The sequence below is a fragment of the Battus philenor genome, unplaced genomic scaffold, assembly GCF_028537555.1.
Source record: "Battus philenor isolate CCGP_79_NKW_IND1 unplaced genomic scaffold, ilBatPhil1.0.hap1 SCAF_15, whole genome shotgun sequence".
Taxonomy (NCBI): domain Eukaryota; kingdom Metazoa; phylum Arthropoda; class Insecta; order Lepidoptera; family Papilionidae; genus Battus; species Battus philenor.
The window spans coordinates 2395141-2414302 of record NW_027181677.1 but is presented as its reverse complement, the minus strand read 5'-3'; positions in this window follow the sequence as shown (position 1 = coordinate 2414302).

Genomic DNA, 19162 nt, shown 5'->3' with positions numbered 1-19162 from the left:
ACATCTTTTGGATACCATAGTTTCTGGTGATATGTTCGATATTAGCCCGGAGGGATTTTACAGCTTTATCAGCACTGACTTTACGGAACGGAAGGGCCCGTAAACTTACAAAAAATTTTTTGTGGTGAGATGTATTTCAGTTGCATGAATAGATGGATGATATTCGGATGAAGGCAGCAGCTGTACACATGTAAGTGTGTAGTGGTGGAAGACGACGACGAACACGAGCTGAACGAACACGAAAATTTTATATGAAATAAAGTTTAAAATAATTGTGAATGTTTTAACGCTGAAACAAAATATACAAAACCATTTTTTTCTAACCGTAGATTTTACCATAATATATGAAAACGATGTTCAGTGTATCATATTTAATCTTAAAATAATTCTACTTATAATATATAAATATGTAATATTAGGTCAGAAAGGAATTGAAAATGAAAACCGCACAGCGTCATAATAAATATAATATTTATTGCAAATAAAGAACACTCAGGCGTAATATCTTGTCAAAACTGATCAGAGATTGAACTATGACTTAGCTATAACGCTGTTACGAATTGACAGACTTTGGTAAAGAGTGGTGGACTATATATATTTATTTTCTGTTAAAGTGAATGCAGCCTTCGGGCTAGGCTTTTACTGTTTCATGCGAGTTGAGTTCACGGAACAGAAGAGTCTGTGAACTTAAAAAGTTATTAACAAGAAAAATAAAGCGAACTGAACGGTTTGACAGATCATTTTTGGTAAGAGTCGCCGAGATTTGGAACGACTTGCTTGGGTCTATTTTTCCTGATAAGTTGAACTCTGGAGCCATCAAGAGTAGAGTCAACAGCTTTCTTTTGGATGGGCGTACCATCTTCGGCTTCATCTACACTTACCATCAATTGAGATGTAAACCAAACGTTTATTCCATTATATTAATAAAAAAGCTGGTAAGGCGCGTATTAGTTGCACGATGACGTTCGCACGTTCCAGAAGGTTCTACCCGTGTAGCGATGTGTTCATAATGTGTGCATGAGGCTTGGGACGGCAGCGTGGACCAAAGGCGAGCCGAGGAGGATCCGGGCAGCCGTTCACTAAAAACGGGTGTTGTGACGTGATGAGTAGTCTTTTGTTTTGTTACGTATAACCCGGTGATTTGTGTGTGGTGTCGCATGTGCAGTGGTTGCTGGTGGAGCTGAGAGGTTGGTGCTTGCAGTGTTGTGAGTGTCTGCAGCGGATGTAGCGTGGCGAGTGTTCTGTGGGGACTATTTACAGTCGCTTAAGTTAATATATAAACAAAATTAGATAACTACAGATGGCTAAACAACTCATTGGACTTTGTTCTGGAAAAAATGTATTATATACTTATAATTTTACAGTATACAGTCATAATTTACATATAAAAATATAAAAACATTGGAAACACACATTTTTGTTTTATAAATAAAAGAAGAAAATAGAGAAAAATTTCGAAAAATACTATTCCTCCTACAAGTTTTAATTACACTGTGTCATTTATAATAATTAATTACTTGATGTAAGGTTGTAGGTTCGATCCCTGATTAGAACACTTTGCGTGTAATGCGAGACGTCTAGAAAAATCTTCTTCGGAATAAAAAAAGGATTATTTTTTGGTTTTAATTAAACGAGAAAGCCTGATATCCGTCCCTTTGTTCAAGATTTTTAATTAAAATAATATCGACTCGAAATGATACTGCCTCCCTTGGGATTGAATTCTTGATGGTCTTATAGTCAATCAATTTCATGGCCCCTCTAAGTTTTATCTAAAAGTTGTCTCCATAAAGATTGAGCAAAAGGCATTTGTAAGAATCTCTCTCGTATAAAAGATATTTATGTTACAAATTAAACCCTTACGAATTGGTCTGTCTAAACGTACTTATTTGAAAGAAATACTTTTTTATTATGGAGGTTTTCTTTTTGATTATATGTAAATGTATATAGCAAGTATAGAAAATGTTATAAATATAGTTGTATCTGCGACATCTGCCAAAAATGCCATTAAAAATAAAAAAGAAAATATGATGTGACATAAAAAAGCATTATTAATTTTATTTTTAATCAAGCGTATTATCATTAATTCTATATTTATTAAATATGTTTGCTAATGTAAATTTGCTCTTATATGGGAAAGGCACTGGAAATGAGGTTCTATATGAGAGAAGTCAGAAGGAAAACACTATATGTATACACATTAACGCCGTATTAAAAAAAAAGCTAACATTCCACAATTGGATGTAGGACACGTTTCAGCCAACTTCCAAGTCGTTCGCGAGAGACACATTTTTTTTCATCTCTCCGTGCATCATCGTAACATTTCTTTATTTCATTTTTTATAGGAATAAGCTTTTAGTATGCTTTACTTTATTTTATTAAAACATATCTCGATGCATTCATACAATTTTGTTTTAAAAAATGCTTTCAACATTTTTATGTGTCACTAAATTATAACTTACAAAATAATTTAGGTGCTATTGACAAATATGAAATGTGGCAAATTTTAATCAAGGTTTAATATATATAATAGCTTTGTTATTTGTGGTTGACTGTGAAAATAAAACGTGGCAGTGATTACATAACAAGAATAGCATAAAACCTGGCTATATAATTATATAATTTAAATAGAGTAAAATTTAAGATTCTTCTCCATTATTTCTTGCTCAATAGTCATGTAACCGTAGAGCAGCCGCTCTCAGATCTAACTACAGCGGATTATCATTCAAGCTGTTCGGGACGAGTTTCATGTTATCTGCAAGCTGTTCGGCTAGGTCCAGACCGCTGGTTGTTTGTTATTGAACTTGTTACTTGAAACCTTCGCACCCATAAACGAAACTGATCTTCACTTCTCTTGAAACTGATCTTTACAATTTTCACGTCTTGAACAACATTTGAAATGTGTTCTCTAATTTTTTAAACGAATATTTAAAGCTTTCTTCATATTAAATAGCATATGATTCGTTTACACTTCCTAAGCCATGAACTACACTCGTTAGGTTTAATAACTAATTTCTTATTTGCATTGTTATAATTTGTCTGGTTTACAGTCGTATACATATGTAACTTTGCTCACCGTGGACGACATCGATCGTTTATAAAGAATATATAGTTAATATATGATATAGTAAACATATATGTATTACATAAGTTAATTCAACTTAGCAGTCTATCCTATATTACAAACTATAACTCTGTATCATCTTAAATGTATTCCTTTCAAAAAGTGGATTGTGTCATTTACTCTGTAACACAGTATAATGAAAGTTTTATTTATGTATTAAACTTTATTATATGTTAACCTTGACAGGTTCCTGTCAGCTCTGGCCATTATCATGGGAGACAAAAAGATTGAATGTATGAACGAGTTACGTTGCCTATAATCGAATCAAACTGCCAAAATATAACGGAGGAAGAACAAAGCTTGTGGGACAGCTGGGAATAGATATTTCTACGCGTTCAAGAACACTCTGTGCAACAGGCTGTTCTGCCAAATCTCGAGATGGAAGAGGACTGCGGAGCAAAGCAAGACTCATAGAAGGAGAAGAAGTATATTAATATTAAAAATAATAATAAACTCAAGAGATCAGGAACACACACTAAAACTAAGAAGAAATATGTAGTGGTTTTATTTATAGATACATATACATACCCTAACATTATATACAATTATATCATACACCAATACCTCGCTTTGCGTCATTTCGTTTTGCGTTTTATTCGAAGTTGCGTCGCTGCTTAATTAATACTAATTTTTACAGTGCGTCGTTGGATTTTCGAGGTTGCATTGTTTTTGGTTCGAGTCTGTAATTTTTTTTTGAAATGTTCATTTTTTTCTAAAAGATGGCAACACTTTTGTTTCTAATTGCGCCATGCCATCAAAACTCGGAGATTCCCTTTCTAACTAAAAATCAACGCAATTTTAATACAGTTTTATTTTCACTTTGTTTTATTAATTTTAGATTTCAGTTTCAATTACGTAGTGTGTTGTAATATAGTGTGTTGTGTTGTTTTTAAAAGAGAATAACAAATTTATATAAGTTTTTACGTGTTGTTACTGGTTACAAAAAAAGGTAAAAATTATTCCAATTTATTTATTGGCAGTTATATTATTTTTGTTTTTTAAATGATTACTTTGTTCAATTTTCTTTTTAAAAAGTAGTATTTTCGTGATCCTGGAACCTTTCTTCGATCTTTACATGGTTTGCTATAGAAAATCTGATTTCACTTGGCGGCGTTTCAATTTGCGTCGTGTTTTTTTGGAAAATAACCACGACGCAAAGTGAGATATTGTTGTATATAGTTATCATATTATATCATTATCATTTCTGCCATAGGATGTTCACAGCTGGGCATAGCCATCTTCCGTAGATTTCTAATAGGTATATGCGAATACACGACGATAATATACAAAATGATTAACTGTTAAATGAACATTTTATTGTAAATATTTAAAGTTCGTCTGGTGTAAAGGAGAAAAAAATGAAATTAAAATAAAAAAGTAAACATTTTCTGTAAACGAACACATTTCAGTACAAAATATATTTATAATCTCTTTTTTCTTTATATTATATATTTATTTTAAACATTATATATTTTAAGATGTCATTTCTTCGAAAAGCACTTATCTTAGTAACACATTCGCTGTTTCATATTTGCATGAAGTCTCGTTTATATTATCTATCAAATAAGGCTTTACCGTCGAACACAATATCTGTTGCCTGTCAAGTACATTGTAAACGAGCAATTAAATCAGTAATTACCAATTTCAAAGATATTGGAGATCGAAGTCGGTGCGCCCGAACACTGTGATACCAATGAACATGTTATTACATTTTAGACATTAAACAGAGAATAAAGATAATTGTAAAAAGATATAAAGGCTTTAAAAGGGGTGAGTGTATTGGTTATTTTTCTGATAATTAATACATGGTGCACGCTATCCGAAAATCAATGATTTTAGAAATGATGAATAATATATGTAAGAAAAAGAGATAGACTAATTTGAATTAATACATATTAAAATGAATTATTGTTTACTATTTGTTTCTGCAGAATTTGCACTGCCAAAAATCATACGCCTATTGCATTCCATTAACAAATGTAACATTTTTCAGGGTGATCACATAATACGAGGTGATTGGAGACAGGTTGAAAAGCTATAAACCTTTTTTGCTGATACATAAGGAATATATTCATTAATTTTAATATTTCTCTACATATACATAAATATTTATATACATATATATATATATATATATATATATATATATATATATATATTATTGAGGCCATATTTCCTCAACTTAATTAGATGAATGACACCTTAGTTGCCAAGACAGCGGTGAAGAGTTTAGTGGTGCAAAAGAATTGGAAAAAAAATCACCAGTGGCAACACTTCCCTCGTGGAAAACAACGAAAACTGCGGCATCTACTTGCGATTCTGTAAACAAATAATAGAAATTATAAAAAAAACCGACGAAATACAGATAAAGATAAAATTATTTACTGTAATCTAGAATATGAATCAAAAACATAACTATATTAAAATTTAAAATAATGGAGGAAATAAATATGAAAAATGTAAAATAATAAAATGACAAGCGAAAAACATGGCGAAGGATGGAAGGCGTTATATGAATGAATTGTAAATAAAAGCCGCGAGAGAATGAAAGGCATTATGAACTATGCAAGAAGAGAGAGCGGAGGAGATTGAGATGGATAAGAGTAGGAGAATGATAAAGAAAAACTGCAAAACTTATTTAGAAATACAAGTCAAAGCATTACAGACGAGAGGCCTTCAAAACGGGGCAAAAAAAACACAGTTGCTTGTAGTAAAGATTTCTTGTGATGATTTTACATCGTAACGACTTTCAATTTGATAATTTCACGCTGAACAAGAGATCTTTTCAATGTCCTTTGATAAAGACAAATTGAATTCGCGAAAGTAATCTCACGCATCTTTGAATTATAAAGTAATTGATATTCAGTTTTAATTAGTAAATAAATTGACTCTCAATAGAAAATAAAGATTTTAGGAAGTATCTAACTTAGTAACTAAGTTTCAATGTTTGTGATGTGATTTTAAAATGTATCGAGGTATGTAAGTTTTGATTCAAATTTTTGCACATAATTTTTTCCATCTTAATTTTTAAATTTCTTCTTCAAAGGCTAGATGTCCTCTGCAAAGCCTGCCTCAAAGATTGCAATAATGACCGGTACGCTTCCCGAAAGGTTAATTATGTCATTGGTCCATCTAGTGTGCGCCTTCTCAGGCCGCGTCTACTTGTTTGTAGTCGTCACTGGAGAGAAACTTTCTGACTGACTCGGTTTATTCTGGCAGAGATATTTGTTCAACACTGGCTTTCGGACTGTACTAGAAATGTGATCTAGGTCACTTAATGTGTTATGTGGAAAGCTTATAACGCTAGACTAGCAAGAAACGAGTAACATTCCACGTAAAATAATTATAATTGGAACTTCAGCGTGTTCGTATGTTTGTCTGTGTTGTGCATATCTAACAGTATAACATGGTATATCAGTTGAAATATAAGGTTTGGTTAGAACTAGAGATAAAAGAGCACGTTGTTATATAATTATCTTCGACGTCATCATTATTGCAACCATGGAATGTCCACTATTGGACATTGGGCCTTCTCCGTAGATTTCCCACAGTACTTATTGGAAGCAACCCACTCCTGATGACCTTAACAAAGTCGACTGGTCGTTTTGAGGGCAGATTTATAATAACAAAAAAAATTCTTTCTTTGCATAGAAATATAACGTTTGTTACACCCGAGAACTTGATTCGCATTGTCGACTCTAAACCAATTCCCATAAAGCATATTTTTGTTTAAGATTTTCGTTTTTCAGATATGTTTTTCTGTGCTTTATTTTGGATGTCGACTTTAAGCAATTTCGGCATCTCTATTGAGGTTTCATACTTTAATATGCCGGTGGATGACTTCAAAATTGCTATCTCAGAAGACGGTGGTAAAGTGGAGGTAACAGACGCAGCTGATAGACGCACACTACGAGGCATAGGACTCGCCAAAAGATGTCTATTCAGGATATACCATAATCGCCAGGCATGTTGTAGCTGAAAGGTTCTGGTTGCAACCACAAGCCGGTACACGCGACGTGGCCTATCCCCGCACTATATGATGGCAGCGCACCGCGGCTGGTCATTTCAGTTATCTTTATGAGAGGTCTATGCCCCGAAGTGGGCGTCCGTCGGTTAAAAAGAAGAAGAAATATAGTAAATTGTATACAATACAATACAAAACCAAAATATTTAAACGAACATCGAATAATTATGAATAACAAATAATTCAAAATGAAATAAACCAAATCAACTTTATTTATATAACTGGATAACAAATTTTATGTGCAAGACATAACCCATGTATTCAATACAAAACCTTGCTCTCCGATGAAAATTTAATAGGATCCCAATAAAATTAGCTCTAATACAACTAACAGGTCTAATATTCCTTTTCAGATATTTAATGAAAGTGAACAGAGATTTCCAGCAGAAAAAGAATTACGGAGAAGTAGCGCATGGCCAAACGTAGAAGTTGGACCTGGTGCGTTCAAATCGGCAATTGTTCAATACCCAGCCAACATCTTGAAAAATCAATTGAACCATCTGATGAAATTGAAACAGAAGATAGAAGAACGAAAAAAAAATTTAAATGCTTAATCATTGTGTTCGATTTGATTTATTTACCTGATTGTACCTTTTAACTGGTTTACTTTTAGTAAATAATATATTATATATTAAATGTTATTACTAATAATCATTTTTATGACGGACATGATACCGTTTTTTTAATCCACTACAATATATAAATACTTATGTCTCTATACTGTATGACAAAAAATATAACCATATATGACGACTAATCGGCAAGCGGAGCGTAGGAAGTTAACCCATAAGGTTGACTGACGACCTGGTCAAGTTCACCAGAAAATCTGGGCGCAGTCCGCTGCCAATTTGTCCTTTAAAAAATCTGCAGGGGAATATTTAATGAAATCAGGCGTTATTTTGCGGAAGTCCATCCTAAGTAATAAAAGGACCATTATTTAGCCACTTCCGCACATGCAGAGGTAGTCGTGCAACAAAGGGACTCTGTGTTTGGCACTAATTGGTGTAACATAACTCCTGAAGATGCCCCGTAGTCGTGCAACAAAGTGCACCGCCCGCCAGCCCGCTGATAAATGCGCATACGGCAAATAATGCGAATTACACAACTACCACCGTTTAATCACTCAACACGTGTTTCACCCCTTCACGGGCATCTTCAGGAGTTATATTACACTGATTAGTGCCAAACTCACTCTCACTCTGTGTTTGCATGACTGCATGTGCGGAAGTGGCTAAATATTGGTCCTTTTCTTACTTCTTTAGGAGAAGTCCTTATCCAGCAGTGGGCGTTCTAAAGCTGAAATAACGATGATAATGAAAGCGGGTCATTGTCGCCATCTTTGGGCGAAGCCTAGGCCATGTCGTGGGCGTCCATTAATTGAAAATATGAAGAAGAATAAATTGTCAAATGTATTTCTAAACACAAAACTCGAGAACGTTAGTTCGGTATTTTGAATAAGTTTCTTTCCACGTTTATTTTGTAAGTAAATAAGTAAATTAACTACGTCTAAATTTCTGCACATATACGCATTTATCTCCTGAATGATCTGTGGAACTACGAGCAGTTAATCAAGCTTGGGTACACAGTTTGTGTTTAAAGTTAGATTCGCTTCAAACTGGTACGTTTAGTGCTTAGTGCATGTACTTAACAACAAGGTACAAGTTAAATGTGTGACAGGCGGTAAACTTAATTATGTTTTGTGAATTTACGGCTACAGCTCTTACTGTGCTCTGCATATCATTAATAATGGAGCTTGAATAATTTAATTGTATACAGGGTGATTGGTGAATTCCATTTAGTCCAGGTTAGTTAAAATTGGGCGAAGGTATCCCCTGCCTGTTGTAAGAGGCGACTAGAAGAGCGTCAGGTGGCGGGCGTTGAGAGTAGGGGTCTTCATCGTCCACTCAAAACGAAGCCGAGAAGGGCAGCAACGCAAAGTGGTCTCGTGTTGCTGCGGTACAGTGTGGATGCTGGGGGAGGACCAGCTTCCCCCCGGGATTTGTCTGGACACAGTACTGAGAGGCGGCTGCGAGTTTCATAGGAGATTCGGCGCGACCCCTCTAAAGGTATCGAAGATAATCACTGAGAGGATTTTAGTAGGTAGGAATCCTGCATTACCCTGTCCTAATATTAGAAGACAAAAAGGGTATCTTGTGTCCTAGCAGAAGATTCCTCCCCCCCGTACCAAAAAAAGTGTGATTGGTTTTATAATAGGTATAAAAGCTCTACAGAGTTAAATGTATAGCATTTTCCGTCAACTAATGCAGGATACATCAAAGGTTTCAGAAAAAAAAGTTCAAAGTAACGTAACTAAGACATCGCTTTATACACGACAATTCGAAGTAAGAACAAAATCTTTATTTATTTATCTTTTTTTTGGCCTGAAAATAAGGTACACATTCAAACCTTTTACACTTTTGCGTGTTAAGACAATAAGGAATGTTTAATGAGATGTTTCGTAGTGTTTTAAATAAATGTTTATATTATTCTTATATAATTTCACTGCAAAGATAGCCTTCTTTTTAGACACAAGGTAGAATGAGTTTGAATGTCACACTATTCGATTTTTAGAGTCTGGTTTATGTCGGTTTACCAGAGGAAATTTCTTTTACTTTTGAAATATAATTTGCTCGTAGTCTAATTCGTGACTTATGTAATTAAGTCGCTTTGAACCCACGAGTTATCGGTGTTTTAAAATAAATAAAACACTAACATTGTATATAACATAATGCGACGAAAGTTTAAACCTTAATATAAAACAGCTGTTGTTGCCATGAAGCAAGTTTGCTACAAAGTTTGCCGATTGAAAAACTGCCAGCGACCGGATCCAGTATCTAATAAAACTGAATGAGTTTTATTCGAACTGGTCATTAGAAACTTGCAAGCTAAACATGAAACTATTGCTGTTAGCTTCGTTGTTTGTTCAATGACTCGGAAAGTAAACATAGGTAGAGGTTAGGTTACTTCATATGTTCAGGCACTGAACTTAATGTAAACAAGAATCAAAGATCAAACTTGATATATACTTTTTAATTAAATTATAATATACATAATATAGTGCGTGAGAAGCTAATTCCATGTCAACGTTTAGATTTAGGTATTTTTTTAAAGTTTCCCTAGCTTTTGGAAGAACAGGGGTTATTTCTTTTCGTTTAATATTTTTTTTCACATCATTTTTTATTTCCTATATACATTCATTTTAAGTTTTTTTTTATTTTTTTCTTACTTTCCACATTCTGTCCGTCCCTTTCATTCCATTTGCTTCTTTTCCGATTCCTTTCTTCCGTCACCTCATTCCTTAGTTTTACATTTTTATTTTTATTTTGTTTAACAATTTTTATATTCTTATTATTTTATTTACAATAAATTTTTATTCGGTTTTCAATTTTCGTTCTATTATAGTTTAAAATTTTTTACATAGTTTAAGGAATGTAGGCCATTGATTTTTCCTCTATCTTCATGCCTAATCGGCATTCGGAGCCGACTCGGAGTCTTCCGAACGCGGGACAATGTGCTATACTAGGTGGATCACGGTCAGGTCCACGCCCGGTTTACAGAAGCACAAGGGGTCCTCCTAGAGCTTAACCCGGTGAAGGTACTCAAAGAGCCTTGTGAAGATTTAGGTATTGGGAAAATAAGTGATTTTTATTATGATATTTGATAAATGTTTTCCTTTGGTGTTGAAAGAGATAGCAACTATACGATATTTAGATCGATTATGATATTTAGATCGCTAATTTTAAAATTTACACACAACACACATATTTTTTTTAATACCTAAATGTTTGTATGTATCAATTGATGTGATTACATGGCCAAATTGCATTGCATTTTGTGTCACGATATTTTTGTTTGTTTGCACCCGTAAACAATTAAACTTGATAACGCAAGAGAGCCTTCACAAGAATCCATGTCAGGTGGGCGTAGTCGTGGGAGATTATGAAAATTTGAAAATTAATCTTGCGTATGATTCAAAATTATTTCTGTATTTTCTTTACAATTATTTTCACTACACAATCAGATAAAAAAAGGTAGGAAATCAGAATGATTGATATGATATTGAGCGATTCGTCGCTGACGCGATGCGCAGGCGACTTTTCTATCAAAAACTGTCTCGATCCAAGATGGCCGCCCCGCTACCATAGATATGACGCTCCGCTAGTCACACTCCACATGTCACTCTTAACGTTGACTTTGACAGTACGAAGACGCGACAGAGCTGTCAAACAAAAATATTTTGACACGTGTTTGAGTAAACTCGTCTCATCTTAATTTTTTTTTGATTGACGACAAATGCTTAAGATCAAGTGATTTTTATTTATTAAATATAAAGTTACAGATGTTGCGCTCCATGCCTCATCCTTATTTTTATTTTTTTTTCTTACATGCCCTGTTTTGGGGGCCTTTCGTTCAACCTTTACCATGGGTGAACAGGGTCTTTATTTATATTATAATTTTTATATAATTTTGATAAATTAATTTCCATTTTCGTCTTTCGATCTTCTCAATGTATTTTATTCTTTCCTTTAATTTCCTTCACAATACCTTTCATTCCTTTTCATACTTTCCTTTCATATATTGGCTCACTTCTTCGCTTTCCCTCCAGAGTTCTACAATTTAAGTTTTTTTTTATCATTTGTTTAACAACTTAATTATTCTTAATTCTAATATTCTTTCTATCTATGTCGCATTTAGTTTACATTTCTAATGCCACAGCCATTTTATCATTCTTGTTTATTATTTTCGTTATTTTAGTTGTTTATTTATGTAACGCCTTTTACTTAGAATGTCGTATCGTAAAATAATAAATGGTTATTTACATTTTTATTATTTTTATAAAAATTAAATTGATAAAGGTAGAATGAGGCCTATACATTGCAGTGACCTCAACGGTTTCCTATTTTTTGATTCGATCTCGCAGCAAATCTCCGTGTCCCATTCCTCTCGGGATCACTATATATTATTTTGAAGAAATTTACTTGTTTTTAATATAAACAGATGCAGATTCACTTCTACAGTATATTTTAGATTACAAGCTTAAGAGAAGTACCACGACAGTTCTACACAATTGTTTAATTTCCAGGCCAGGCTATCATCGATAAGGTCATCTGCTCGCTTTGCCGTATGTCGACAGCCACTTAAACTTGTCAGTCTGCTATTACTTTTATATAGGGATTGTTTCTCATAAAAATACATTTAAAAAACTTTTAAGTTGAACGGTTTTTTGATACCCATATTGTGGTGGTTGTGGAAAAAAATGTACCTAGTCCGCCATATTGGAATGGCGTCCATCTTGAATTTTAAATTTTGACATCATCATCGTGTTTTACTAGTGTAGCCCTTTCATTTGACACCCATATTGAGGGGGTTATGGAAAAATATGTAATCCGCTATTTTGTTTTGGCGGCCATCTTAGATTTATAATGTTATTGATTTTATTGTATTATATTGTCATCTAAATTAAATGTGTGTACCAAATTTCAGATCAATCTGACAACGGGAAGGTGTTTAAATTTCAATTTCTTATTTTGACCCAAATAAACAAATTCCGTACGGGTCGAACTAAATAAAACCGTTTAAAAATCGTTTAATAATAAATCCCGAGGATAGTTTAAAATAACTATAATCGTATCTTTTGAAGCAATTTACAAGGTACATTTACTAAGAAAGATTTCGAGTTGTATTATTGACAAGGTACATTTACTACGAAAAATTGTGAGTAGTATTTTACAAGGGATTTTGAACACAGGGCAATGCTCGGGTTCGGTGGAGACGGGGGGCTAGGTCAGCCGGCGGGAACTCGAGTGGGTGCGTCTAGACGTTAACTAAACAGTGCACTCCTCTTTGAGTCGCTGAATAGACCCTCTGATTAGTAACACGTCATGTTTGTGTGAAAACCGTAAAAAAATATTATGACATTTAAGTTGTTTTTTCAAGAAAATATTTTTAAGAAAATAATGAACTTTGTATTTGTTAGTGAACTGCATATTAATGGTTTAATAAAAAATTGTTTCGCAGGACATTTACCCACAAGGTTACTTGTTAAGATCGCCAGAAAATGATGGATGCAGCCGCTTCTAGATGGTCCAATTTAAATCTATAAAGGAGGCATAGTCGAGGATGTCGTATGGCTTAAATGATGATGAAATAAATCTCTAATGAATAATCTACAACCATTGTTTTTTTTCTTAAGGTTTCTCAGTGTATCACTTTTGCCATTCTAAAAAGCTTTTAGCAGAGTTGGCCTGAAAGTCGGCATCATGACTCTTGCTAGTGCCAACTCTTTATCTCCGATATACGAGATACTTCTTACTACTTATATATATTTCTTAAAATCAATGTTATATCTTGAAATATTCAAATAAGAACTGATGTTAATTAGGAGCAGGTGAACTTAAGATCTTTTAGACCTCCCAAAACGATTAATTTTGTCCAAATCTAGGATAGTGTTATGCTTATAGCTATTAGCAAATCAACTCATCTCTTGTGCCGTCAAAGCTTCGTTATTTTTACTCCATAATGAGCAACTTCTTTTCTGCCCATAGACGCCCATTTCGAGCCAAAGGCATCCCTTAAAGATATCTATAGGGATTGGCGATCATAGTGTCGTATTATAGTACGCAGAGGATGCTTCTGCTCATATTCTAGAAGCTTGTTTATGAGCACTGGTAAAGCAGAATCTATGAATTATATAAGATTGCATCCCGGAAATCGAACCCGCTGCCTACTATCCAAGTCTTAGTCGTCTACCACTGGACTACCACAGGTATATAAGCAATTTATATTTGCCTAATTATTATTTTTAAACATACAATTTTTCACAAAATATGTGACTTAATAAACAATGACTTAATAAACAGTGGTTTTTATTCGTAGAATATTCCAGAAGCCAAGCGCACTTCTTTATTCAAACGTACTGAAAGAGAGTATTTACTTTCTCGCATAACATTTCTCTTTGAATTTATTACGCTTAATTATTTTAATACGTGTAGTATAAACATTAAAATAATGTTACTTGTTATGGTTAGTTTTAATGTTTTATTACGTCTTTAATATATTTACTGTATAGATCAGTAGTAATCTTCTACGATTTTTGACATGGAAGTTTACGATTTTGAACATAGGTCTCCAAAGATATCTAGGGGGGGATATACTATAATCTCCATGATTTCACAGGAGGGTTGGCGATCGCATTGATATATTATGGTACATAGAGAACGCTGCTGCCCATCCTCTGAAAATTTGCTTGTGAGTAGCGACAATTCTATATAATTAATGCACAAAGTATGAATTATTTATTTATACTGTATCCCAGGAATTGAATCCGCAACCTATGATCGCATGGCTATTCCAGTACCGCTGGTTTACCACTGTTCAGACAAACGAGCATCTTATATTCGTCTAGCAAAATTCATTTAATTTTTAATGTTTTTTTTTGTCCACAAAAATCGACAGAAAGCGACATGCATACAGTATTTATTGACAACATGAACAGGGACGTCTGACCCTGTTGGTAAAAAAGAAAACCTTTAAGGCCTCAACGGCTACCTTTTCTGCGTACTATGTAATTAGATTTCATATAATAAACACTTCGTGCATTAATTACATAGAATTGTCACTTTTCTTAAACTAGTTTTCAAAGTATTTAATGAAATCAGGCGTTACCTTGCGGAAGTTCATCCTAAGCAAGAAAAGATCCAATATTTAGCCACTTCCGCACATGCAGTGGTAGTCATGCAACAAAGTGCACCGCCCGCCAGCCCGCTGATAAATGCGTATACGGCAAACAATGCGAATTACACAACCGCCACCGCCAAATTACTCAACACGTGTTTCACCCCTCCCCACGGGGCATCTTCAGGATTTATGTTACATCGATTAGTGCTAAACACAGACTCTGCGTGGAGGGGTGAAACACGTGTTAAGTGGTTTAACGGTGGCAGTTGTGTAATTCGCATTGTTTGCCGCATACGCATTTATCAGGTCCTTTTCTTACTTAAGTTTTCAAAGGATGGACACAATAAGGACGTAATATTTATTTGTAAAATTTCTCTTATTGTGTACTTCGTATTAAAAAATGAAATGTTTGTATAAGAACATGTACTTTACATAAATATCAGTCTATTCTTTCTCTCCCGGTCTGGCAAATGAGCATCGTAAATTCTCACGTTTAAACGCATCGAACTGATGTAATATCTTACGTGTTTCAATGGGAAAGAAACGTGTGCCAAGTTATTTAAAGAACTTGTATGAGTCTTTATTAAAAGGGGAAGTAACAAGAATCTTGAGTTGGAATTGAATTTTATTTAGTAAGTACAGAATGTAAGGCTATAAAGTTTCAGCGTCTTTGATATATTTATTATTTATGGGCAAAGCATTTTACCTCTGTCTCGCTTGATGTTAAGCGATGTCGAGGTTAAGCGATGGCAAGGTGCATGCTTGCCTGAAAGAAACCTATTCAATCTCGACTTTAATTTAAAAAAAATATAAATCATTCATTCATTCTCCTTCCTATATATATATATATATATATATATATATATATATATATATATATATATATATATATATATATATATATATCAATGTTTCAATATGGCAAACGTTTGGAAATAGAACGCATTGTTTTTTTATTGTTATGATCGATTAGTTATTTTGTAGCGATACTTAATTAAAATAAATAATTAAATTATATTATATATATAATATTATTTAAATTATATTATTATATTATGTAAATTAAATTATTTTATTACATTATATTTTTAACATGTATTATTCGCAATCATGACAGCCTATAGAGCGCCAAAGACTCCAATAACAGCCACGATGACCGGACTTGCGCTGCCCGCAGTCGATGACTTCCTGCGAGTCCTTTTTATATCGTTAATCCCCCAAGTGCACCTATTCTCGCCTCGTATAAATTTGTAGTTGCCACTGGAGATCTTTCGGCCCCAATTATTGACTGTTGTATGAGCCATATACCCCGCCTATTGTCACTTTAGACAAATAATTCTAAATTAAACGTGAGAAACTAGTAGCTACATTGGTGAGCTATGGTTCATTTTTTTAATTCTATCTTTTGTGTCATATTATAGTTATCAAAAATTATATTTGTCTTCTATAGCAAATAGGCACAGCAGCAGTTGTATGTAACCATGACTACGATGAAAAGATGACTCTATCTTTAACATGAGAATTGGAAGGCTCTAGAGCACTTCCTAGGAAGCTGGAAAAAGAAGTAAGCTATTACATGTCTTTTTCTTCTTTTACTATGGACGCCCACTGCGACACATAGTCTTCCCTCAAAGTATGCCACTCTGACCGGTCCTGCGATGTTCGCATCTAGTGATTTCCGACAACCTTAACTATGTCGTCGAAGCACCTAGTGGGGGGCCCTCCCCACCAACGCAGCGTCTACTACCTCGTAGTCGCCACTTCAACACCATTCACTCCAAACTACCGTCGGTTGCATAGGTGAAGCTGCCACTTTAGACGGGCAAATTTTTAAGCTATATCGGTGATGTTGGTTCTTCCATTACATATATATGACACATTTTGAATATATACTAAAAGTTACATTTTGATTAATCATATAACAGACTAACAAATACATATGTACTATTTTATTTTGAAATCGTGAACGTAACGGTTAATCAAACGCGTCGGATTTTGATATGCAAAATTTGGACAGTACTTTGCAAAAAATTTGCATATCTTAATTACCCTCTGTTCTTTGTCTAACACTTCGGCTTTCTACTTAACTCCATTCTAACAATTCCTTGACTTAAACCATGACATAAATCTACTCTTGTACTTCGAACAAATCTGATTTCGTTCATTCTTCCTTTTACGTCCATAGCGTTATGTTTTGGAAAGGATTCTCTTCGACATTACAGAGTGTGCCAACCGGTATATGTTTAAAAAGAAGGTTAGAGAACTGTTGGCGGAAGTTTCGTTATAACTGTCTTATATCAAATTACATATATAGCATATGATATCAGTATACTCTATGTATATATTACATCCTCCTAATTAGATATATGTTTATTAGTAATGATAATAAGTATAGTATACAAATATCATTTGTTAGTATAATCAATTAACTTTTATATAACATTTGGCCACCTGCCTACTAACTCTGCACTCTGCACTACCTTGTTGACTTTGGACTTTCTTTCGTTGACTTGTTTTGCTGACTGGTAGAGAATGCCTAAACGCATTAAGTCCGCTTTTATTGTTAAGGATGAATTAAAAAACAGTTTAACTTGTGTATTATTTGACGATGGAACCAATCAACGAGGTGGTCCTTATATTTATACATGATACTATAATTTATATGAACTCTGGCAAAGATGTACCGAAACGTGCGAATGTCTTGGATCAATGTATCCCATGCTAAGCTTCGCATCTGTTTAAGTCATAGATTATCTAAGAGAAAAAATATGTTATATACCTTCATGTTAAGCAGATTATGATTGAAGAAGTAAGGGTCTTCGTGAAATTTCAAACTAATCTTATGGTATCTTCTGTTGCTTGCTTAGCGATCATTTGGACTATAATGTTCCTCGACGCTGCATATCTAAACAGTGCTCTTGTATTCTGCGCTCTTGAACCATGTTCTAATTTTTTGTAGTCAGGATGTGGCGTATTTTCTGGACGATCTCTTTATATTTATCTCTGAATTATTTAGAGCAGATGTTATTTCTGATCACAAACTTTTTGATCAAAGAGGAATTAAACTTTTGAAATTTGTATTGACTCTCTGCAACACTTGTTTAATACTATAGTTGTTCACAATGTCAGTATTGTTTTGTTTACCTATATAGATACTCTAGATTCAAAGCTATAGTAAATGTCTAGGACTACCATATTCTACAGGTACTAAGGATCATGTGATATAATATGCTATCTTAGCATACAGAAGAGCTAAAAATACAAAGTAACGTATTAAACGCACTCTAGTTGATATTCTTCTCAATACGATGATTAATTTTGACGTAGCTTGTTCTGGTTATTGACAATTGTAACAAAAACAAGCGTAAAAGTTAACTTTTAATTTCGTTTAGTTACGTATTGTCGTTGTATCACAGAGATTGGATATAAAAGACCTTTAGAAGTGTTACAGCTGTGTTAATACTATTATGGTCTAACTACATTTGAAAAGTAGTGATGATCTGTTTTAAATTGTCAATGATGGGATTCAAGTGAAACAGTGTCTGTGTTTTATGGGCGTAGCTTTGTTTATGATCTCATCAGGTGAAAGTTTACACATTTAAATATTTCTTCGTTCTTTTGCATATACGCCGTTGTACGAAAGTGTACATAAAGGGTATATTGTCATATCGAAGCCGGTCGTTAAATCTGATGTCGCTTTAAATAAATCAATCGGCTTACATCTACGGATTTCCAATCAACTCATTATTTCGAAGATTATAATTATCACAACGAAAACTGTGGAACCAAGTCAATGTTTACTATAGCCGGTGCATGCTGACTGTTGTTTTTAAAAACAGTTTCTGTAGCTGTGGTTCTTGTTTTGAACTTGTTTTTTTTAAAAAAACGATATTAGAATAAAATTAAATAAAGCAAAAATAAATAGTCGTTAAATTTCGGAATAAATTAATTGTTGGTTTAATATTTGAAATCAATTAAAATTTTAATGAACATTCTTATAATAAATTAACAGTATTTGTTAGTCATGTAAGTGAAAAAATTTGGTAATTATTTAAAAAGTGTCTTTCAACCTTTACTTTTTATCTTGTCATGGATCTCATCTTATCTATAACAGAGATCTAGTAATGAATCTAAATTTGTATTAGTTCTCCGACCATCTTCATTTTTAAGGTCGATAGTTCCTCTGTCAATCATTTTTATAACATGATTTTAAGACATCATTTGTTGTCTTTGGCTAAATGTATAAATAGGTTCATCTGTTATGTTTTGCGAAGTTTCTATCCCCGGTGCAAGAGGCTTCGTGGCTTTAGTCTAACTTCTTTCATCTTATTAGAAGTATC